This window comes from Enhydra lutris, unplaced genomic scaffold, assembly GCF_002288905.1.
Source record: "Enhydra lutris kenyoni isolate GAN:26980312 unplaced genomic scaffold, ASM228890v2 scaffoldscaffold48, whole genome shotgun sequence".
NCBI lineage: Eukaryota > Metazoa > Chordata > Mammalia > Carnivora > Mustelidae > Enhydra > Enhydra lutris.
Genome location: NW_019154132.1, coordinates 16,285,400 through 16,308,344, shown reverse-complemented (window position 1 = coordinate 16,308,344; position 22,945 = coordinate 16,285,400).

The following is a 22,945-nucleotide window of genomic DNA, read 5'->3' as shown; positions in this document are numbered from 1 at the left end:
GTTAGTTGTGGAGCTGAACTGAGAGTCCAAAACTCATGACTGAACCACAGAAGGCCATCTCCATGCTGGCTGGAAGGAGTTCCTCAGAGCTGGTCCCCATTCCTGGTCTCGCTCTGGGGACACAGAGTAGTCCAGTGGCTACTAAGCCTGTGATCCGTGTGATACCTTTGTTAATATGTAAAGGAATCCAGCAGGTATGGAAACGACTAATAACTAACTAATAGTTCATTTAGTTTTTGAAGTTCTCCATCCGTATTTCCCGATTTTTTTCTCAAGCAAGTCTCCCTGTGGAAAACCTGCACGAAAGGGGTGGTGATATTTAATTCACTCCTACCCAGCCACACCACAGCCTGGGTTGGCTTATTATGGTATTTCACAGGCATTCAGACAAAACAGAAAATATTTTAAGCATAACGAGGAACCTGGCTTCTTGCTCGATATCCTCCGGTTTCAAACAAGACATTTTTAGACTTCTTTTGACTGCAGTGTTGAGCCACATGTCACAACATCACACAGATACCTAAACCTGAAATCATTACTAAGCGTAGGGCACTTCATTATCTTCTTTTCCCTAATCCATTCTAATCAATTTTATTTATTGTAAAGAGTGCCCTCTACCCCCCCAACTAAACCCATTTTGTGACCGCTGACAGGTCCTGACCTGCCGTTTGAGAAACAGTGGCTCAGCCTACGTGACCATCCACGGCAGCCTGAGCCCTAGGAAGCCAGCAGAAACCCAGCCTCTCAGGCGAGTAGTTGAAGGTCAAGGCACACTTGCTTCTCTGCTGAGTTTCACCTTGAGTCCAACGTAGCCATCAGGTTCTTGTTTTGTCTCTTACACTCCAGTTCTAATACTGGATCGTGATTTGAGGCCCCAGGGCAAAACCCTCTTTTGTGTTTTATCTCTCCTCCACTGAAGTCTTGCTTCTGAACTCCCAGCCGGGTGGTTGTGCCCGTGCATGTTCGTGGACTTCCCCGACTCTGACTTCAGTCTTCAGGTAGCCAACCATGGCAGCCTACAAAGAGGAGGCCATCATTGGCCATTGAATAAATGCAGGTACGGTTATGGCCACTGCTTACCACAGAGTCAGCACGGTACTAACTTTCTATTTCCCAGGACTTCTTCTTAAGCCCATGATAGGCCTGTCAAAGTGTCTCATTTCCCTCTGTAGCCCTCCTCAAGTTGAACAACTCCAGCTCTACCATGGTGGGGAGGCCTGGCTAGGAGTCTGAAGCCCATCAGAATGGGGGCTCTGGAGTGGGAGGGCTTGAATGACAGCAGGGGCCCAGAGCGTCTGAGATGGAAAGTCAGGGGCAGCAGAGGAAAAGGCTGCGGCCCATGAGAAGCTTCCGGGAGGAATGGAGGCCTGGTAATGGGTCCCTCAGACTTGGCCCTTAGTCCCGACTCTTTCACTTCCAGCTCCAGACCTCACTTTCCTACACCTGAGCCTTTCGAGTCCTGTTACCCACCTAATGAACAGGGTTGCTGGAGGGACAAAGCAGAATAGCAGTTAACGCAGGGAGCAATTCTTATATTTCAGTTTTGCTTCCAGCTAAGTTTGGTAACATTTTAAGTACAGAGTTTTTAGACTGGCGGTGACCAGCCTTAGGCAGATTCTGGTATCCTCTTTCCTCCCGTTTTTAGTATTCCCCTCCCTTTCCACCTCCTACTCCCCTAAAAAAAGGAATCTACGCTAATTATTTCTGCTGAGGTAAGTGGTGGTAACCACCAGGAGAGCTTCCCTATCCTGTGAATGTTGACGTTTCAAGAGAAGACTGAGACTAAAGGTCTTCCTGACACAACTGAGCAAATTGCTACTCATTGAATTCCAGGGATTATGTGAAGGTGGAGAGTATTTTGGCCATGAGAGTCTCATTGGTACCTCTTAAAACATTGGGGTAATTGAGGTAGAATTCAGGTTGAGAAGTTGGCACAACTCATGGCCTCTGTTTATACACTTAACCTCACCCCGGTGCTTTATAATATAAACAGACTTAAACTATTTTTCACCTTTGCCCAAAGATGCGGATTTTTCAAGTTCTCAGAGAAAACCCTGTGAAATTAATAGCTGTTTCACCATGAAACACCAACATGTCATTGTATAATTTAATACAACTCATTCTAATTATCAATTCATTTACCCCCACACACACAACTCTGTCTTTCATCTCTCAAACTAACTCTTACAATACTATTTTTCCAGGAATGTATAGTATCATATGTGAAAAATCTGGGTAAGGTATGTGTAACTTAAAAGTGGATTAGGTAGTCTTATATCACACTCTTCTGTTTACACCTCTCCCAAGATGGTGTATATGTGTGTATTTGTGTGTAATGTGTGTGTGTGTATATATATGTGTGTGTATGTATGTGTGTGTGTGTGTGTGTGTGTGTGTATGTCTGTGTGTGTGTGTGTATATATATATATATATATATATATATATATATATATATATATAATCTGGATAGGTTTATAATATTCAGACATATGATTATAAATATTCAGAAGGCAATTCATACATAAATGAATAATTTAAGTTCCTTAGCCTCACCCGATCTGTTTATAGAATTCCCTTTCTGTCCCAATTGAGCATCACCTCAAAGTTCTTCTCAAACACCTTCTCTCAGCTAGCATTCCAAATATGCCTAATGTAACCGATAAAGTTTATAGAACTGCCTTTGTTTCCTACTGTTGTGTAACAATTGACCAGAAACTTAATGGCTTAAATGAAGCAAATTTTATTATCCTATAATTCCAGAGGTCAGGAATCTTAAGACCAAAGTGTCACAGGGCTGTGTTCCCTCTGGAATCTTTAGTGGGAGAGTCCACTTCCCTGATTTCTGTAGCCTCCAGCAGCTGCTTGCCTTCCTCAGAACCAGCAACTGAGCATCTTCAAATCTCCCTCTGAGGACGCCTGGGGGGCTCAGTTGCTTGAGCAACTGCCTTCAGCTCAGGTCATGACCCAGGAGTCCCAGAATCGAGTCCCGCATCAGGGTCCCAGCTCCCCCATGGAGTCTGCTTCTCCCTCTGACCTTCTCCCCTCTCATGCTCTCTCTCAGGATCGCTCTCAAATAAATAAATAAATAAATAAATAAATAAATAAATAAATAAAATCTTTTAAAAAAGCTTCCTCCGACTTCGTTTCCATCATCGCATCTCCTCTGACTTTGACCTTCTTGCCTCTCCCTTACACTTGTGATTATATTGGGCCCATTTGGAGAATCCAGGATAATCTCTACTTCTCAAAATCCCAAACTTACTCACATTTGCAAAGTCCCTTTTGCCATATAAGGTGACAGGTTCCAAGAGTTAGCACATGGACATTTTGGAGGCCCACAAGTACCAAAGAAAAGATTATAATGTAATAATTTTCTGTACATCAAACTATGCCTTGCAAATGGAATGAATGGAGTTTGTTCACAGTAACATGCATGCTTGTCCTAATTTTCTGGGTGCCATGCTCTCAATGACGTTACCCCCGAAACCAAATCTATACCAGACCCCAGAGGATGAGTACAGGAGACTGTAAACAGGCCTCCAAGGTTGAAAAGTTTTAACAACAAAACATGAAAGTTTAAAATTACTTAAAAGTTATTAGTATTTTAGTTCCTTAACATAGTTTTTTTAAAGTGTTAGGCCTTCCAAGCTTAGGATGAATGGGCATTGACGTATTTATATTCTCCTTGTTTAAAGAAACCACTAAAATCGTATATTTAAAATCAGTTATTCTTTATTACATCATTGATTTAACCAGCCAGTGTTCACTAAGCCCCTGAAACATGCCAGGTACTACACTGGGCACTGGAGCCTAAGGCTGAACAAGACTGAAATGGTCTTTGACCTCAGAAGCTTACAGTCTGGTGGAGGTAGGAAAAGTAAGGAAGTCATTATAATACTGTGTAGTAAGTGTATGAAAGGAATGTTTTTCACTATTATCCAGTTTTACCTGCCTCTTAGAACAAGGACTGTCCCTTTCATATTGCCATCTCATTTCTGGGTGTAAGGACCCTATCACCTGTTGGGAAGAATTTATGAGTATCCCAACCTCTTAATAAATGGAGGGGAGCAGTGACTGCCCCTATATTTCAGGCAGAAAACAATGAACTATGGAACTATTATAGTGGAAGCTGTCAAGGACAAGATGAACAACTGACATGGCTTTCCCATTTGGGGATACTGTGGTATGCCCAAGAAGGACATTCATTGGTTCAGCTTCAACAAGAATCTCAGGTGCTATTCTCTATCATTAGCAATTCTCCTGTTGCTGATCTCACTTCTCTGTCTTTGTCCCGCCTGATCAGACCTCTCATTCCCAGCTCCCACCTCTTCTAGGGCCATGCCCATCCTCCACCCCACTCCTGCTCCTCACCCCAAGGTACACTCCATTCATATGTAGCTGGTGGAGAGGCAATGCTTCATTTTTCTTTTATCTTCTATTTCTATTTTTATGGTCTAAACTCTGTTCTCTGATTCCCTCAGGATGTCTTTTCAAATATTCAAAAGCCTGTTTAGAGTTTAAAAAAAAGGAAAGAAAGAAATACCGAACATTGACTGTTTCCTGCTTTTTAAATTCCTGCTTTAACAAATCCTACTTTTCCTCCAGGCAAAGTAAATGCCTTTGACAAATGTAAGTCACGCAAGCACTAGAATGCTGGGGAAAGAAAGACACAAACACTGATATTTCAAGATATTATCATGCAATTAGTGTTATGGCAGAGGAAGTTCAGGATGCTGAATGGCTGATTACCAATAAGATTATGCAGGGTCCACAGGAACATTAAGACAATTGGACTGTCCACTGGTTTTAAGCAGGAGGAGGTTATCATAAGATTCCGGTTTGACAATACCAATTTTGCTGCAGTGTGCAGTTTCTTTCTCCAATGAGTTGGAGAAAGAAAAGACTGAGAGCAAAGGCAACAGAACATGAATGTGGAATCAAAGTGAGAATTGGTGGTGTGTTGCACTAAACTAATATAATGTGTTTGGGAGGGCTTGGGTGGTTTCATGAGCTATTTATGAAATTCAGCTGGTAAAATGGTGGCTGATTGAATGTGGGGGGATTGAAGAAGAAGAGGAGTCAAGGATATCTCCCAGGATTCTTATGTGAACAACCCAACTTCCCATTGCCATGTAATAAGGAACAGGAAGAATGAGGCAGGGAGGAGGTGGGAAGCCAGTATAATGAGCTCAGCTTGAGGCATGTCAAACTTGAACACTCAAGTGGAGAAGTAAAATAGGCAAATGGATATAAGATCTGGGGCTCAAGGATGAGGTCTGGGTTAAAAATAGAAATTTGGAATGTAGCAGGGTAAAGGTGCTCATTAAAACAAATGGGATAACTGGGAATGTGGAAGGATTTTTTGAAAATAAGGAAACAAAATGAATTCAACTTCCTTAATAGGTATAGGTTAATTCAGATTTTTTATTTCTTTTAGTTTCAGTTTAATTTCAGTTATAGTATAAAAAATTTGGTCTAGTTTATCTAAGTCATTGAATATTGGTATTCATAATATTCTTTTATTATCCTTTTAATAACTGTAGGGTCCATGGTAATGTTCTCTCTTTTATTCCTGATATTTGTAATTTGGGGCTCTAGCAAAGGCAATAAGGTGAGTAAAAGCAATAAAAGCATTTAGATGGGGAAAGATAGAAAGGAGTGAGTACATAATGTCATGAGGAAACTTGGGTTTAACGGATGTATTCACTGCCTTTATTATGGCAATGGTTTTATGGGTCTATATATGTCAAAACATATCAAATTGTACACATTAAGCATGTTCTATTTCTTGTATGACGATTTTATGTTAAAGTGTAAGAAAAAAAGACATACAGATTGGAAATGAAGAAGTAAAATGGTCCTTACTTGTTATGTTACCTAACATAATGATTTATATAGAAAATGCTAAATATTCTACAAAACAACTACTCAAATAAGTAAATTAAGCAAGATCACAGGATACATGATCAATATGCCTAAATATTTGCATTTCTATAAACTAATAGTAAAGAACAGGAGAATAAAAATTGTTTAAATTCTTTTAAAACAGAATTTAAAAATCACAAAACTCTAAGGAATGAATTTAATTAAAGACATGCAAGAACTCTCTGTTGATGACTATAAAATATTCTTGTGAGAAATTAAAGAAGATCCAAATAAATGGAAAGACATACCATGTTCAGGGATAAGATAATCCAATATTTTTAATATGTTGATGGTCCTCATATTTATCTGTAGATTTAATACACTCTTAGTCAAAATCACAACAGGAAACTTGTCAAAAGTGAAGAGTTCATCCTAAAATTTATCCAGAAATGCAAAAGAAAGAAAGAAAGAAAGAAACAAAGAAAGAATCAAGTTGGAAGGCCTACAATGTATGATTTAAAGACTCAATATAAATTTCAGTAATCAAAACAGTGTATTATTGATTTTAAGATATGCACATAGAGCAGAGGAATTCAATAGGGTCTAGCCATAAGACCACATGTGTATGGTCAATTGATTTTCAACAAATATGTAAAAAGAATTCCATGAGGAAAGAAATGTTTACTAATAAAATAGTTCTGGGAAAATTTAACAAATGCTAGAGGAAAACCAACTATGAAACCTACACACTTCAAAAAATTTAATTCAGGATGGATCATAGATCTATACGTAAAAGCTAGCACTATAAAGATTCTAGGAGAAAACAGAGAAGAGTATCTTTCTGATCTTGGGGCAAAATATTTCTTAGAAAGAACATTAAAACAAAAAGAAAAAAGTAACAAATTGGATCACATTAAAAATTTAAAAAGTCATTGTTAAGAAATATTCCCAGCATATGTATCTGACAAATATATGTATCTAGAATACACAAATCAAAAACAAGATTGAATTATTAGACCAACAGTTTCTGTGAGAGCCTACTAAATTTAGATGGAAGTAGGTACTGTTGACAGTCTTACGGTACCCTGGAGCTAGCCCAGGGGAAATTTTCTAAACAAGAGTAGCCTTTCTCAGACAAAGAAATCTCAGAACATGATCCAATTAGTCTTGTGATTTCATTTATTCACCCAAATATGGTTACTAAAATCTTACCAGAAACTTTTGTAAGCCAACTTGCAACACTATATTTTCATGCAATATCCAGTTTAGTTAAACCCTCTGAATTTTGCAACTACAGAAAACCCTGGAGAATTTGAGAAGCTGCTCCAAAAGATTTTTGAAAATCTTGCATGTGGGTGGGTAATCAGGGCTGTGGTTATTTTAATTCAATAAAGGATAAATTTAGAAAGCTATCAAAGAGCCTAAGAATCTCAGAAGGAAACATTTATACAGTTTCTTTTCTCAGGGAGTCATGCTTCAAGGAATAGTTTGGTGAGTCCAGTCAGAGGTTTATATGAGTGTTTGAATTTCTGCCTTTGAGTCTACAGATTTCTGAGAATGATTGTTAAAGCAATATTTGCATATTGTAGAGGTTTTGTAAGGCCTTAAAAAAATCAGAAGGATAAAAATACTTAAAATTCCACATTCTGTTTTTCTTACTCATATCATCATAGTTTATTTTATATCTTGCTCTTTTTCTCCTAACATTTTATCATAAGCATATCTCTATATTTAAAATGATCTGAGAACTATTTTTCCTCAACTATTTCCCTAATTGTGGGTATTTAAATTGCTTACAGTTTTCCTTTCTTTATGCAATGATGAATAATGCTGTAACAAACATTTCTGTGCATTATTTTTTTTTAAATCTATTTCAGAATATATTCTTAGAATTCTACCCAGAATTCTATATTACTGTGTCAATGGATATGAAAAGTTTTAAGGATTTTGACATTCTATCAGACTGATTTCCAGAACCTTTATATCCTGTAATGAGTACCCTAAGTGCCTTTTCCACCATATTCTCTGAGTGGGTATTCTCAGTTTAGAATCTATGCTAATTTAGTATGTGGAAAACACTCCTATTGGATCTACTCTTTAGAAATGAGTAAACTTAGTTAAGTTTTATATATTTTAGTAGCCTATTCCCTAATTTGGAATATATTTATTCCAAGTTTTAAAAGGTACTTTCCCACAATGGTGTTGTCTACTCTGATTATCTTTCTTACTCTTTCTTACTAACACTCTAATTTCCTTCTCCCATTTGTGAAGATTGGTTAAGGTTCCATTCAGAATATCCACCAGACATTGATGTGGTTGCTGGATAGAATTGTGGAGAAGGGATGGATCTAAGAGATTGCTTTTAATTCTATCAGAAACTTGTAGAAGCCTGGTTTGAAATATATAGTATTTCTCTATAGATATAGATAAAGATATAGATATAGCTATATAGTATATCTATAGTAAGGCTTGAAAACCATCAGTTTCCTAAAGTGGAAGGTTTGAAAACCATCAGAAGAGCCTTAATATGAATCTTGACAACATGCGACTTGGGCTTCAGCTCCTTATCACTTCTTATGAAGTTATCAAGTTCCTGTATTGGCTGGGGACCATTAGAAGATGGGCACCCCCTATGGGCACTCTATATATCTTTTGACAAACTGCTAGGCCATTATTAAGCATCCAAATAGTGGGAATATAAAAGCATCAATTTCTTCTTCTCTGGAAAAACATTATCCTCTCAGGTCTTATAGTATAAGAATAACCTAAAAGTGGGGTCAGTCACACTGGCTCATGTGACTGATTAGTGGCAGCCATTGAACAAAAGGACTTTCTTGTTTCAATGAAAGGCATACATTGGGTAAAATCATATTGGAGAAGTCAGTGGGTAAAGAGAGACATAAAGAGATAGTCACAGAGGAAAAAAACAAAGTGGAAAGTTACAGATAAAGATACAGGAAGAGGCAATCAGACACAGGGAGAAACAAACAGACTGTATCTATGTGTCTCTGTGGGGAGATGGGAAGAGAGAGAGAGAGAGAGAAAGAAAGAGAGACAGAGAAAGAAAGAAGAAGGAAGGAAGGAAGGAGGAAGGGAGGGAGGAAGAAAGGGAAAGGAAGAGAGGAAGGAAGAAAGAGAGGATGGACAAAGAAGGGAAGGGAGGGGAAGGGACGAGAGAATGAGAAATACAATGTATAACAGAGGATTTAACTTTAAACATGCAACATTGATGTCCCAAAATATACCTTTGTCTGAAAGGCTCCTGCAGGTTCACTTCAGTACTTGGAAAGGGCCCCTGATTTGCATGGTGTCTCAGAGGCTTTCCATGGTCCTTGTCCATGAGTCTGTCCCTTGTAGTTGATTGCCTCCAGGCAGAGGGATGCTTCTTGGTGACAGGAGAGGAGGCGCATCCAACTACTGAGCTGATGATTTCATTAGATGATTCTAGAATAAGTAAGTAACCAGCAAAATCCAATTCAAGTTCAAGGAACGAAGTCCATAGATAATATATAAGAGACAGTATTCACATTTTTAAAAAAATAACTAGAAAGCCTTAAGAAATCCAAAGAAACAATGACTAGTTTCTAATAAGGAATGAGGATCTTTCAGACAATGAGATCAGAGGGTCTGCTGTTCTTTGGCAGAATGTCTCTCTATGCTCCTCTATGGAGGAACTCCTACTTGCCAGAATCTTCAGATTTCAAGATGAGACACACGTTACAAAATGACCTCAAGGAAGAAAACGACTTCAAATATTGCTATTGAGCTGGCGGTTTGCTGCAGAAGAGCTGCATACTCTGGTCCACTCGAGGGAAACACCTGGAAAATATAGCAGTGATTTTGAAACAGAGAGAAAAACCCCACTTTTCTGGAATGTCATCATCAGTTAATCATAGTTAGTTATGCATGTCTTGGTTTGATATAGGATTAGGAACTGAAGGTCTCCATGTACAGCAGAAGGAAGACAGGTAAGCTTGGGAATTGCCCTGAATTCTTCCAACTTCCTAATTATCCCCACAGGGAATAGACTGTGCAAGGTAATATACAACCTTTGCTTGTTGATGTTTAATGAAGTTAACGGAGCTTGGTTGAAAGTTGGCATGTTCAGGGCTCCTGAAAAGGAGGTCTTCTCACAAGACTACATGTGTGAATTCTTCCTTGTCACTGATCTGGTCCAATCTTTTTACCATCCTTGAGATTTCCTGACTTTGGGGTGCCATTCATGCCTTGCTTTGTAACTCTGCAGAAAATGCCATATCTGAGCCTGGAGATCTTTCTCTTTTGACTCAAAAGAGACCAGAATCTTTGGAAAGTGTGAGATGTCATGGACTAGGGTGATCGAAGGGCTCTTGTAGGATTTTCTTAGAAGAACCTGTTGCCTGATGCATTGCTTCTAAGTGTGCAGCCACAGAAAGTTCATGGGAAGCATTTTCCCTTTTACTCTGACTGGTGTTCTTTGCAATTACTCCAGGTCAATTAAATTTGCTTTGGGAGATTGGATTTATTAATGTTATTAGCACACTTGGCATTGGTAATGATTACAATTTGCCAAGTGAGCACCAGGGACTTCACTGTTTAACTTAGAACCACGTGACTCTCTCTTTCCATTTATTCATTAGGCCTTGAGGTTCTAGCTCTATTAAATAAATTCTCAGAACTTTTACCTGTTCACTCATACTTGCTTTCTCAAAACAACTTAAAAAATAGTTTGCTTTCTTAGAAAGGTAACTTTTTGCAAAACATGGCATGTTTATCATAAACTCTGATAAAAGCGCATATTATTAAACAAAACCATCAATATAAGTGTGTTAAGGAGAAATTAGATGTCTTATTGTCTTCTCCATTACTCCTACTTTTACTCTTGATTACTCTTGAAAGTAATATAAGAAATACTGAAATGTGAAAGACTTTAGTACCTTCACACTATTCTGGTCATAGAGTTTAAGCTTAATTGATACTGACTGGTGAATAAATCTGTGAGTGGATGGATGGATGGATGGATGGATGGATGGATGGAAGGAAGGAAAGAGGAATGAACAGACGGCCTGAAGTTTGGATAGTCATTCCTGAGATTTGTCCACAGTACAGGACTGTTACTGATGCTTTGGAAATGTACCCAATGATTATTTTTATGGAGCTTACTGAGAAAAATTGGACAAAATACGTATTGTTTTATTTCTATCCACAACTTATAACAGGCTCTAGCACATTTTGCATCTAAAGTCTGCAGACTTCTGAAATTATCAGACATTAACAGAAAAATAATACAGTAACACTTTTTTCCCCCCAGCACAGCAAAATCAAGAAAGGAAATTTTAGAACAGGTACAAACTGGTTTTTATGAATTTGAGACTTGCACTGCAGAATATTTTTCAAGAGTTGTGTAAGACCCGCTGATGAAATGTGGTATTTGTTCAGCCCAACAAACATTCACTGAGAACCTACTACTACTCTGTGCCAGGAAGCATACACGACACTGTGGGACCAAGAGCGAATATATCCCTTTTTGCCTCTGAAGATCATATAGTCTCATGGAAAAGGTAATACATGAATAGATGTTATTGGTACATTATTGTAAAGTGGTGCAATTCCCACTAGTGATGTAGGAGGAGGAGTAGACTATGATATTCTTGAAAGTAGTGAGTATGTTGGCCATCTTTACTTCTTAGTGTCTAGGGAGTCTCTGGTAGACCGTAGGGGCTTCAAATGTAGGTTTTGAGTGAACGCATGAAACCTGGAAGTTGAACAAAAATTTCTTGAAGGAGATGAGGTGTAGGACATCAGTAATAATAAGGATACTAATGATGATAGCTAAGATTTGTTGCAAGTTTCATTGTGTGCACTGTTTAAAATACTCATTCATGTCATCTTCACAAAAATGTTGAGAAAACTACTACTATTATCCCTGTTGTACCAAAGATAAAATTAACACAGGGATAAGTTAAAAATTTGCCCAATCCACCCAAAAAAGTGTTAGAACCGAAATTCAAATCCAGCACTCTCTAAAAACTATGGAGGATCATTCTAGGCACAAGGAATGGTAAAAACAAAGACAGAGCAGTGAGAAATGAATGTTTGCAGAGATCTACCAAGGAGCTTGGATTTTCTGCTGTAGATTAGAAGTCACTGAATTGTTTAATTAGTGACGTGAACTGGTTTGAGTTGTGTTTCAGCGGAGTCATTTCAGTTGCTGGGTGGTGGGTAGTGGTAGGCCTTCTGGGTATGGTTGAATGGGTACTGCAGGATAAAGAAGAGTTCACCACCTGAAAGCTGTAAGAGAAGAGAAGGGCTTGGGGGCACTGGGCAGAGCATGTGTAAAGACTGCATGATGAGACAGCATTTTCAGGGAACCTAGAGTACATCAATCTGGCTATAACATGAATTTTAAGGGTAATTAAGAGATGAAGGTAATGAGAGAAGATGTTGAAATTTGTCAGTGGGGATCATATTGAGGAACCTGAATTTTTTTCTTAAAATAAATGTAACCACTGAAGAGATTTTAAGCACGGAGTGAGATGATTAAATGTATGTTTTAGAAAGATCCCTCTGTTCAGTGGAAAGTAGACTGGAAACTTGCAAGACTGTGAGCAGGGAAATGTGTTTAGGAGTTGTCAAAGTAATCTAAGCAAGAAATTATGGTGACAGAAATGCAGGCACGAGGGCCTGAGAGATACTGAGGAGGTGGAATTGATAGGGCTTGTCTGTTGATTAATTGATTGATCATCAAAGTCGGGAAGTGGTGAAATGAGGAAGAAGAGTGGCTGTACATTCTGTTTTAGCCAGAACAGTCCTCTTTGTATCAGAGCAATTGCTATGAGCATCTTTTCCCTCTCTTGAGTCCGACTGTTCTTACGGCAAATTTATGGTTATTCTAGTTAAAAGTAAAAGATGTCTCCCAGGGTTTTGGTTTGAGCAACAGAGTGGATGCCATTCACCAAGAGAGGGAAAGAAAGAGAAAGCAGGTTTCAGGATGAGGTGGTGAGACTGAGTTCTGGACAAAGTCAGGTTGAGTGTCCGGGGTGAGAAGGCAATGGGAATCTTGAAAAGAACCCTCCATCTCAGGGCTAGAGCTGTATCTCACGGAATCATTTGCACAAAATGGTGGTGGTCTTGGATCCAGCAGAGACTTTAGAACAGCTCAAACAGGCTGGGCAATGCTCTGAGACATTTTGTCTTTAGGACCAGGTGGTTGGTGAAAATTTGGGGAAAATCAATTCATTAGATATTTTCCATGTGCCTCCAGTTGAACGGATGGATGTCTCCTATGCAAGGCTGGCTATCGGAAGGCTTCTAATGAGACACGCTCATAACTGGTGTAACTGGGACTGTTCCTGGTGCCCCGGGGCATAGGGTCACGCTAATTCCTTAGAGAAGAATTTAAGAGTTTGTTCCTGTCATGAAAGAGCTTATTGTCAAGTTAGTGAGATACCACTAACTATTGTCTAGTTAGTGACACATGAGAAACAATTAAAATGATGAATTTATTTTTAAAATGATACATTTATATATTCTAAGTTGGCAGTACAAACTAAGAGTGTTTTAGAATTTCAAAGCAGGGAGAGAACATTGTAGGCTGGAATAGTGGCAGCCATTTGTCGACTTGGCATTACATTTTCCTGAGATGTTTTTGGGAACAGGAGTAGAAGGACCCCAATGAGCAATGCTTTGGTAGTTTATGCCAGCTCTTACACTGCTATCTACTGTCTTGTTGCATCTCCAGATATCTGAGATGTCTCTGCATTAGTACCATCTCTCCAGCTAACTATAGCTGGGGAGACCATGTGGAAAGCTTCCGGGGGGGGGGGTGCTGGGCCCTGGCATTTAGGAACGGGCATCCCAGGCTTGGCACGCGCAACAGATAATGAGCAGAAAGAGTGGGCTGAAAATGAGTCTGGCATACGTGAGGAACATTAAGGAAATTGGAAGTGCTTGAGGGTTCATGCTGAGGCCTAACAGGAGGCAAGGCTTAGAAAGATCTCCTTCTCTTTGCCTGGGCTCTCTTCTGCCTTTCTTAGCTTAGCAAGCTCCTACTTATGTTTAAGACCCAATCCAAATGGCGTCACCTCCAGGAAGGCTTCCGTGACTCCTCCAGATGATCAGACCATCCTCGCTGTGTTGTTCCAACACATTTGTTTATGTCTTTTACCACAGCATCCACCACATCATTCTGAACTTGTTTACAAGTGTGTTTCCTCCATTAGATTATGAGTTATTTGAGGACATACCTCAATTTCTTCCTTCCCTGGTCCTGAGTACAGTGCTCAGCACAGAGAGGGCCCTTGATTGCTGTTAGCAGATAAAAGATTTAAATGACAGATATGAGGGTGGGGCGTGGAGTTAGCTGTCCTACTAAGGTAATGAACTAGCAGTCCCCCGGACATGCTTCCCCCTTTCCTGTCTCTGCCTTCAGTACAGTGCTCTCCTCTGCTCTTGACCTCTACATCTTGTGCATTTTTCCAGGTCCCATTCAGTGTTTTTTATGCAGCTTTCTCTAACATGGGACATACCTCCTTGTCAGTGATCTCCAGCTCCTAGACCTGAATTCCCATATTTGATCGATGAGGGAATGGAAAACTGACTTCGGCCTCAAGTTGGGCAAGTTTATTGTATAGAATGGGAGCACAGCTCTGGGAAGCATCTTGCCATTGTCCAGACAAGGATGAATATGACTGAACAATCCAAAGGAGCCAAAGAAGAGGTCTTCTCTGTTACAATGGAGGACCCCTAGTCCCTAGGCTCTGGTTGTGTTTCAATGCGATTGTGCATCAAAAGTCTTCTAGCTCAGCATTTGAGCTGCCTGTGCTTTCTGCGCTCTTTGTGACTGCGGTGGGGATGCCTCTAAGGGAGATATACTGACATCTTCTTTCTAGATCTTGCTGACCTTCTTGCCTAGACTTCTGAGCACAGCCAAATGTTAATAACACCACTTTTTCATTAGCAAGTTCTTAGCGGAGCACTATATCAGGTAAACCCAAATAAAAGTGCCAGGACAAATAATTCAAACACTCCAGTGTCTTTGAGTGGCTGTCCTACCTGTAGTTAAACTAAAAGGAACGATCGCTGCTTTTCTTCCCTGGAGAGCTTTCACCAGTTTCAAAGTGGGCCAGTAACTCCCCGAACAGAAGAGGAAGCAAACTCTATTTAAAGCAGTGCCTGCTTGTTTCTGTTTTAGCCATTTTGGCAAACCACTTGAAAAATGAAATCTTTTGGCCTAAACTCAGTTAAATCTCAGATGCAATCACCGTGCCAAGATAATTCCAATTTAGCATCACCTTATATTATTTAAAGCTGTGAGTGAGGATGTATTCATAGGGGCGATTGAAAAGAACTGGCTTGGAATTCGGGACCTTGTGGGTTTGGTCTTGCTTGCTTGTAAAGGAGGGTCAGATGTCAAAGCGTGCAGTAAATGGGGGTGAGGGACCAAAGGTAATCCCCTGGTTTATCCAGTCAATGAACATCTTTTTGAGCACTTTGTGCCAGATAGATACCATACTTGGTGCTAGAAATAAAGCAATAAATAAGACCCAATCTCTGCTCTTGAGAGGCTCGTGGGGATTCAAATATTTATAACCGAAATGAGAAGTCCTGAAAATACAAAGTGTTAAGTGGTGTATGTGGGACACCTACACTTAGGGAGGAGGATTCCTGTGAGCTGGAACTTAAAAATAAGTGAAGTTTGCATGAGGAGAAGAGCACTCTTGACAGAGGGAAGAGTTTGTGAGAAGACAGGAATGAAGAGGCAGGGAATGTTCTAGAAGCAAGAAGTGATGGCAGGAGATAGAATGTCAGGGGGGCATGAGGACATAAGTTGAGGCGGATTCCTAACAGTCTGATACATCATAGTAAGGACTTAAGATTTATTCTGTAAGCACACAGAGTTATCAGTGATGTTTCACAAGCAAGGAAGTCAGCAATACCTGGAAAGCAGATGTTGGTAGACTTCCTCTCAGACAGACTTACGCACCGCGATCATGTTCCTTGCTTTGGAAAGAGAAGGCTGATGGTGGAATGAAGGATGCTCTGTCTGCACAGACCATGGGAAGTAGGAGGGATGCCTGAGTGTCAGATGAGAGACAAGGAAAGTCTAAACTAATGCACTTGGCCATGGGAATCCCATCATTTCATTTTGATGAGAAATGAATAGGATTCAGAGAAGGCGAAGGAGGGATTAAGGAAGGTTCTGATTTCCAACTTCAGTGATGAAAGATGGCCATTGTCACAGATGGGACCCAACAGGAGCGCTCTGGTTGGGTGGAGTGAAGTGAAGGGCGAGTGAAGGGAAGATGAGCTTGTCTGGAACATGTCAAGTCTGGGGAGTGTCTACAGAGCATCTTGGTCAACGGTTCACCAGACGTGATGCCCGGTCTACCCCAGACCTGAGGAATCAGAAAGTCTGGCCAAGAGGTGAGTCCCCCAAAAATCGCTCCTCCAGTGATTTTAATAAGATTCTCCTACCGCAGCCTGGTTGACAACTGCTTACGTAGGTGGCCTCCTATTCCCCTTGGAATAAAATCTACATGCCTTCCCATGGCCTAAAAAGCCCTGTAATCCTGGCCTCTACCTACCTCAAGGCCTCATCTTGACCCTGCTTCACTCATTCCAGTCAAACCCCACAGGCCTTGTTTCTATGCCTGGAACTCCCCAAAAGCTCTTCGTCTTCTTAGAACTTCTTCCTATGCTGTTGCCCCAGACCTTCCAGATCTTTCCATTTATGACTTTTGTGTATGTCACTAAGGCCTTAGCTTAAAGTGATCTCTTCAGAGAGACTTTCTCTGTCTACCCAATCTAGAGAAAACAGCCCTTCTCAGGTCACTGCAACATAACTTTTTGTTGGCGTCACAGAAATTTTGTAATAAAAAATTATGTTGTTTATGATTTGGGGTGTTTGTGGGCGGGGGTGCTTGTTTTTCCCCACACCCACCTCTCCCCACATACATGCCACAAAAATAGGACCACTGCCCTCATAGCTCTAGTGTTTAGAAGTGTCATTGGAGCATAGCTAGGTACTCAGTAAACATCTGCTAAGGATCTGATAAGGGAGTGGGGGGAAGCAAGGAGGGAGGCAGGGGCACCATGGGAGCCCAGAGCATTTGGATCTAATTCAGAACACAAGAACCAAGGAGGTCTTCAGAAAGAAGTGAGGTTGGGTTGCGTCTTGAAAAACAAAGAGGCACCAACCAGGCTGAGAGAATGGGCTATTTGAGCAGGAGCGATCAGAGATGGGGCAGAGAAATGTCCTAGGGCCGGAGGCTAGACCCTTGCTTAGGACCCCACAGAGCATCCCTTGGTTATTGACGAGTGATGCCGCAGGCCTTCACGCTGGCAGATCTGGTCCCCGACTCTGCTTCAGTCCTCTCTACGGAAGGGGTATGCCTCTATGATACGTCTTCCCTTACATTTCTCAGTCTGGTTTCTTCTGTTAAATTCTTATCAACTACAAGCATAAAATTAAAAGGGGTAATTTGAAAAGAAAAAAAAGGAAAAGGAAAGTTTGAAAAAAAAGAAAAACACCCAAACCCATCCACTCCATTTTCTCTTTTTGGTCAACACCTGCAGGAGCCTTGTCTCTACTAAGGAAGCTGGGCTCTGAGCATTTTCTGTTGTTAGATTGAGTCTCTGCTGCGTGCTGTTTGTGCGAGATGCTGGCAAGGAGAATGCCAAGTGAGTGCTGTTGCTCTGGACCCCTCTAGAACATGAGAAGCCTGTCTCCCCAGGGCACTCAAGAGAGCCAAGTTCTAAATAAAATAGAGCCACCTCTTCATGAAAACTCTTTTGTACACTGTATTCCAAGGACTTCTTTCTGCTTGTTGTCTTTAGCTGGCGTTGAGAACTTGCAGGCAAGTCTCTCCTTCTTGCTTCCTTTATCCTCGAACAGCACCCTCATGTCTAGCCCTTTCCTTTGACTCCCCATCAGAAATAAAACTCCACGAATTTAGAATCACTTAGTTATAAACATGAAGATGAAGCAGGCACGAATTCGAAACAATGGAAGTGAATATGTTCCTGACTCAGCATTTCCCCAAACGCCAGTCATCCACAGGTCACCTTGGTGGCTTTTCCTATAAAAACGTGGTGTCATACTATTATTATTTTTCTTTATTTTTTCTTATTTACTTCTTGTTTCATTTTTTACTCATCTTCAGCATTATGAAATCATCAATAAGATGCTGTATTTATTTTCTTAGAGATTCATATATCTATTTTAGAAAGAAAGCAAGAGTGGGAGGGGCAGAAGGAGAGGGAGAGAAAATCTCAAGCAGACTCCATGCTGAGTGTGGAGCCCAACTCGGGGCTTGATCTCACGACCCTGACATCACGACCTGAGCTGAAACCACGAGTCGGACGCTTAGCCAACTGCTTCACCAGGGGCCCCAAGATGCTATACTTATATAGTTTCCCAAGACACGTTAAAATAATCAACAATAAAAAATTAAAAATGTGTGTCCTCCTTCTCAATAAAGCTGGGGGAAAAAGTGTCCTTTACCAATTAAGTCATCAATGAAATTTCCAGAACTTGGGAAGCATTGGCCCAGGGCTAAGCCCTGACCAGGTTCCAACTGCCATGGTTGACCTCGCTGCTACTGAGGATTCTGAGCCGACCATAAAATGTTACGTGACTCCTGCAGGCCTGTTTCCTGCTCCTTCCCTGGGATCCAGTATTACTGATTTCCAAAGAGTGGTTTGCAGGTTGATCAATTAGTTAATATTCATGATCATGCTCTGCAAATCAAGAGAGTCAAAGGCGTGCCGAATATCATGATTTGGAAAACACATGCTAAGCCGTAGTCTCCCTGCATGTCTCAAAGAAGAAAGTTCTCTTTAAGGCCCGTAGAACACTGCCCCTCCTGCAGCATCATTTCCCTCTTTTCTCCTGCTGAATGTGTCATGGTCTCTCTAGTTTTGTGGCTTTTATCCACAGTCTTTCTAGTTTTTCCTTTGGGGCTCCACGGTGCGGATCGTATCATCAGCTCTGAAGATGTGGCTGCATGTTTTGTGACCTTCGCATAGATCTGTTTAGCTAGGTTTGGAAGGCAGTGAAGTGTTCCATATCAATGAGTCTTTAGATAATTAAAGCTTATCCTCCGCAAGCTCCCAAATATTTTAAAAAATCTGAACCGTTTTGATAGAATTCTTTCTAAATATATTACACACTTGATTGCCTTCTTATATCAAGGCAGTATAATTTCACCCAGGGAGATGGCAAAGTGTGGATAATAGAAGGAGCATCACAAATCAGCCCGTATTTGTTTGTTCTTGTGGTTTTCTCTTTGACCCAAGAGTGACACCATTGCATGTTAATTAGGTTGATTTGTCGTTGCTGTTGTTGTTGTTCTGAGTCCCAGGTCGTCTTCAAGGAACTCATGACTTTACTGGGGGAAGTGGCTATGGAAAGGCATCAAAGAGATAATTAGTGATAAATGCTGTGAGCATCTAAGAACATAGAGGGTCAAGGGCAAGTCATGGTCTTATTTGGTCAGGACAAATGAATGAGAGAAATAAAAAGAAGATGCTTGAATTTTTAAAGTTGAGAAGTCCTTCTTGGGGTGCCTGGCTGGCTCAGTTGGAAAAGCATGGGACTCTTGATCTCAGGGCCGTGAGTTTGAGCCCTGTGTTGTGTCTAGAGATTACGAAACAAATAAATAAATAAACTTTAAAAAAAAAAGAGAGAGAGAGAGAGAGAGAGAAATCCATCTTAAGGAGCAGCAAGTCAAATTTATTCGAACGGAGGCCAGAGTATGCTTAAAGACACAGAAGCCTGATAGAATGATTTGTCTGCTGATGAAATTTGCAGAGACTGGAATATAAGAGTATATTTGTTTGCCCAGCCCATTGTCAACTTTACTTTGATTACAATGAGGAGTGCTGAAGATTTGTAAAGTGGTGCGATAATATCTAGCTTTTAGGAACATCCTTCTGAAGCAATCTGGCATTATTAAGTACCCACTATATACAGAGATTTATCTAATCATATATGACAGAGAACTGACCAAAGCGGGACAAATTCCTTGCTCTCATAAAGATAGATGGAGGGTGAAATGTCAATTGAGGCAATTAGGAGATAAATTGAATTTGTCTAAGTTTTGAGAGATCTTTGCATGTGTAACTGATCAAAATTGATGAGATGTAGAAGGCCATTCCAGGAACACTCCCAGGATTCAGGCTCAGGTGGTGGACTGTTGGTGGTGAGCGTTAACTGGGACAGATCAGCAGCTCTTGAGGGAAGAAACTATCTCATCTCCTGTTAAAAACATTCTCTGGCACTGTGGATCTAGTCCCCCTCTAGTCTGATCCAGATAATCATTCTCTCTTCCATGCTACCTCTAAATCTTGTACATGATTTCTAGTCTTGCTTCTATTGTTAGATTACAACTTACGTGTTTGCTTGACTTTCTCTCCTACTGTTCTCTGAGATCTCATTTATCTCTGCAAGCTCAGGACCAAGCGCCTAGATACTTGGTACTTCGAGAAACCTTAGTGGAATTATCAGTAGCGAATAGAAGAAGCTGAGGGGAAGAACAAGGGGTTTTGACTAGAGGGTGCAGTGAGCAAAGGAGTAACCAAGCAGGATGATTTGTTTAACTTTGAACATGTTGAACTGGGAGGGCCTGTGGGATATGAATATAAAGAGAAAGAACAGAGCCTTGGATATAGATGTGGGATTCATTGGAATGTGTTAAGGTACAGGTGTGGATGATGTTCTGTGGGCAACGTGTTTCTAAGCATTTTCCTCTTGGAGTAGCACAGAGAGGGCTCAGAATAAAGGGGGGGTATTGGAAGACAATTCTAAGGTAACCTAGAAATGAAAAGAGAGCAAGACAGGGGATAGAAGCAGAGTTTCCAGAGAGGTAGGAGGCAGACAAGGGAATAATGTCATCAGAGTCGAAGAAGAGTAGAATTTCAAGGAGGCCAATGCCAAATAGCACAGAGATATCAACTAGATAAGGATGTTCACTAATCCGGCAACCACTCTGGCTAGGGTTCAGCGTCATGGTGTAATGGTGGGACCAAAGCCAGGCTTGTAGGAAGATGGTGTGAAGCAATACACCTGTTGAATGCAGTGTGTTCTTCCAAGAAGCTTCAAAAAGGGAAGGAGTAGAAGAGCATCATTCCTGAGGGGGATGGGAGCTATCGCAGAAGCCAGAGAGAGGTTCCTACATTGAGAAAGACTGAATATATTTTCTAGTGAAGTGACAAGAGGAGGCTGGGACACGAAGGAGGAGATTCCTGGTGGATCAAGTCCCCTGAGAAGCATAGAAGAGGCAGAGAACAGATGGAGGAGTTGACTTTGGGCATGAGGGAGGTATCTGATTCTTCCAGGACAGGAGGGAACGGCACTTGGAGCAAAGGGGGGAGGCGCTCGAGGAATGCATGGTGGATGGCCTGAATGTCCTCTGTGAAGGGCAGCACTTGGATGTGCAAAGCCAAGAAAGAAGAGAATGGAAGGAGGAGGCTGGGGGCCTCAGGAAAAGTCTTGAAGACTTGGAACCACACCTTGAGGATGGGAAGAAGGAACCGACCATGGGCATGTAGAAGAATACCAGAGAAACTAGTGCCCCATGCATCTGCCCCGCCTGACTTCCATGGTTGATGCCAAGTGCCTGAATTGCCTACTATCCAGATTCCAGAAACCCCCCTGGTGTCTCCTTGCAGCCAGCCCACGAGTCATATCATTTATAATAAAATAAATTATAAATGCCCAATCATTTATCCTTCCCCTATGTGTTGAGGTGGGAAGGAAGAGCATCCAGGAGGAAGCAGCTAAAACACTGCCCCTTGCAAACAAAAGATGCTTTCTTTTCTGTCCCTGCCCACTGTCCCTTTTGAAGTATTTGGCTGGTGGGGGTTTAAGTGTTACTCTTCTGCACATAGAAACTGTCCTGAGAGTTGATCTTGAGAATTTCCTCTGCCTTTCCCTGCTACCCTCCACCCCATGTGTGGGCTGCTCTGAGTTGTTTCCTCCATGGTAAAGGATCCTCAGAGTCTGTGCTTTTATGTCCGTGGGTCAGTTTTTGGTAGTTATTCTGTTTCTTCCCTCTTTTTGTCATTTACTTCTTGGATAGCTCTTGGGCCGGCGTCTTCGAGCTTTCATAACAAAGTACGACAAATTGAATGGTTTAAACAATAGAAATTTATTCTCTCACATCTAGAGGTTAGAAGTCCAAGATCAAGGTGTCAGTAGGAGCATACTTTCTCTGCAGGTGCCAGGGAAGAGTTCTTCCTTGTCTCTTCCTGGCTTCTGGTGGTTACCTGCAATCCTTGGCCTCCCTTGGTTTGTAGTTGAGTTACTCAAATCTTGACTCCATGTGCGTATGGCCATCTTCCTCGTGCACGTGTGTGTCTAGGTACAGATCTGTCTAGATCTGTCTTAGGAAGAGAGCAGCCATTGAATTCAGGGCCAACCCAACTCCAATATGACTCATCTTAACCAATTACAACTGCAACACCCCTATTTCCAAATAAGGACACATTCTGAGGTTTGGGAAGACCATACATTTGGGGGGACTCTAGTCAGCCCAGGACAGCCCTCTCTGTATTTCCTGTTATAAATGTACTCTGTGTGTACTAGGACATTAGTGTAGCCAAGCATGACCTCTCGCTCCCCAGCCTTCCCCAGTGTCCGGAGCCAGCCCACTCTCTCTAGTCTTTAAGCTGCCTCCAGCCCCCCATTCCATTTTCTGGGACTCTTTCCCACCAGATTTCCTAGTGAGGAAATGTTTCTCTCTCTACTGTAAAAGGTCTAGGCCATGTCTGCTCTCCTCCGAGTGTAGCTCCCACAAAGATGTAGCTTGGAGAAAACTGACATGTAGCCAACCCCCAGTGGGGTGGAGAGGCAAGGCTCTAGAAAAGGGTCAGAGGTGCTTTCCTCTAAGCAGTAACTACTAGTATCTAGAAGATTTTTTCAGAGTCTTTGTACCAAATGCAAGCTACTCACCCACCTGAGACCCCCCAAGTTCCCTTAAACTGAAATATTAGAAACTCATGTAATTTTGGATTGCAGAGTATGTGTGTTTGCTGATAAGTATATTTGTTTCCAGAGATCCCAGGACTTATTATTATTATTACTATTACTACTACTCCT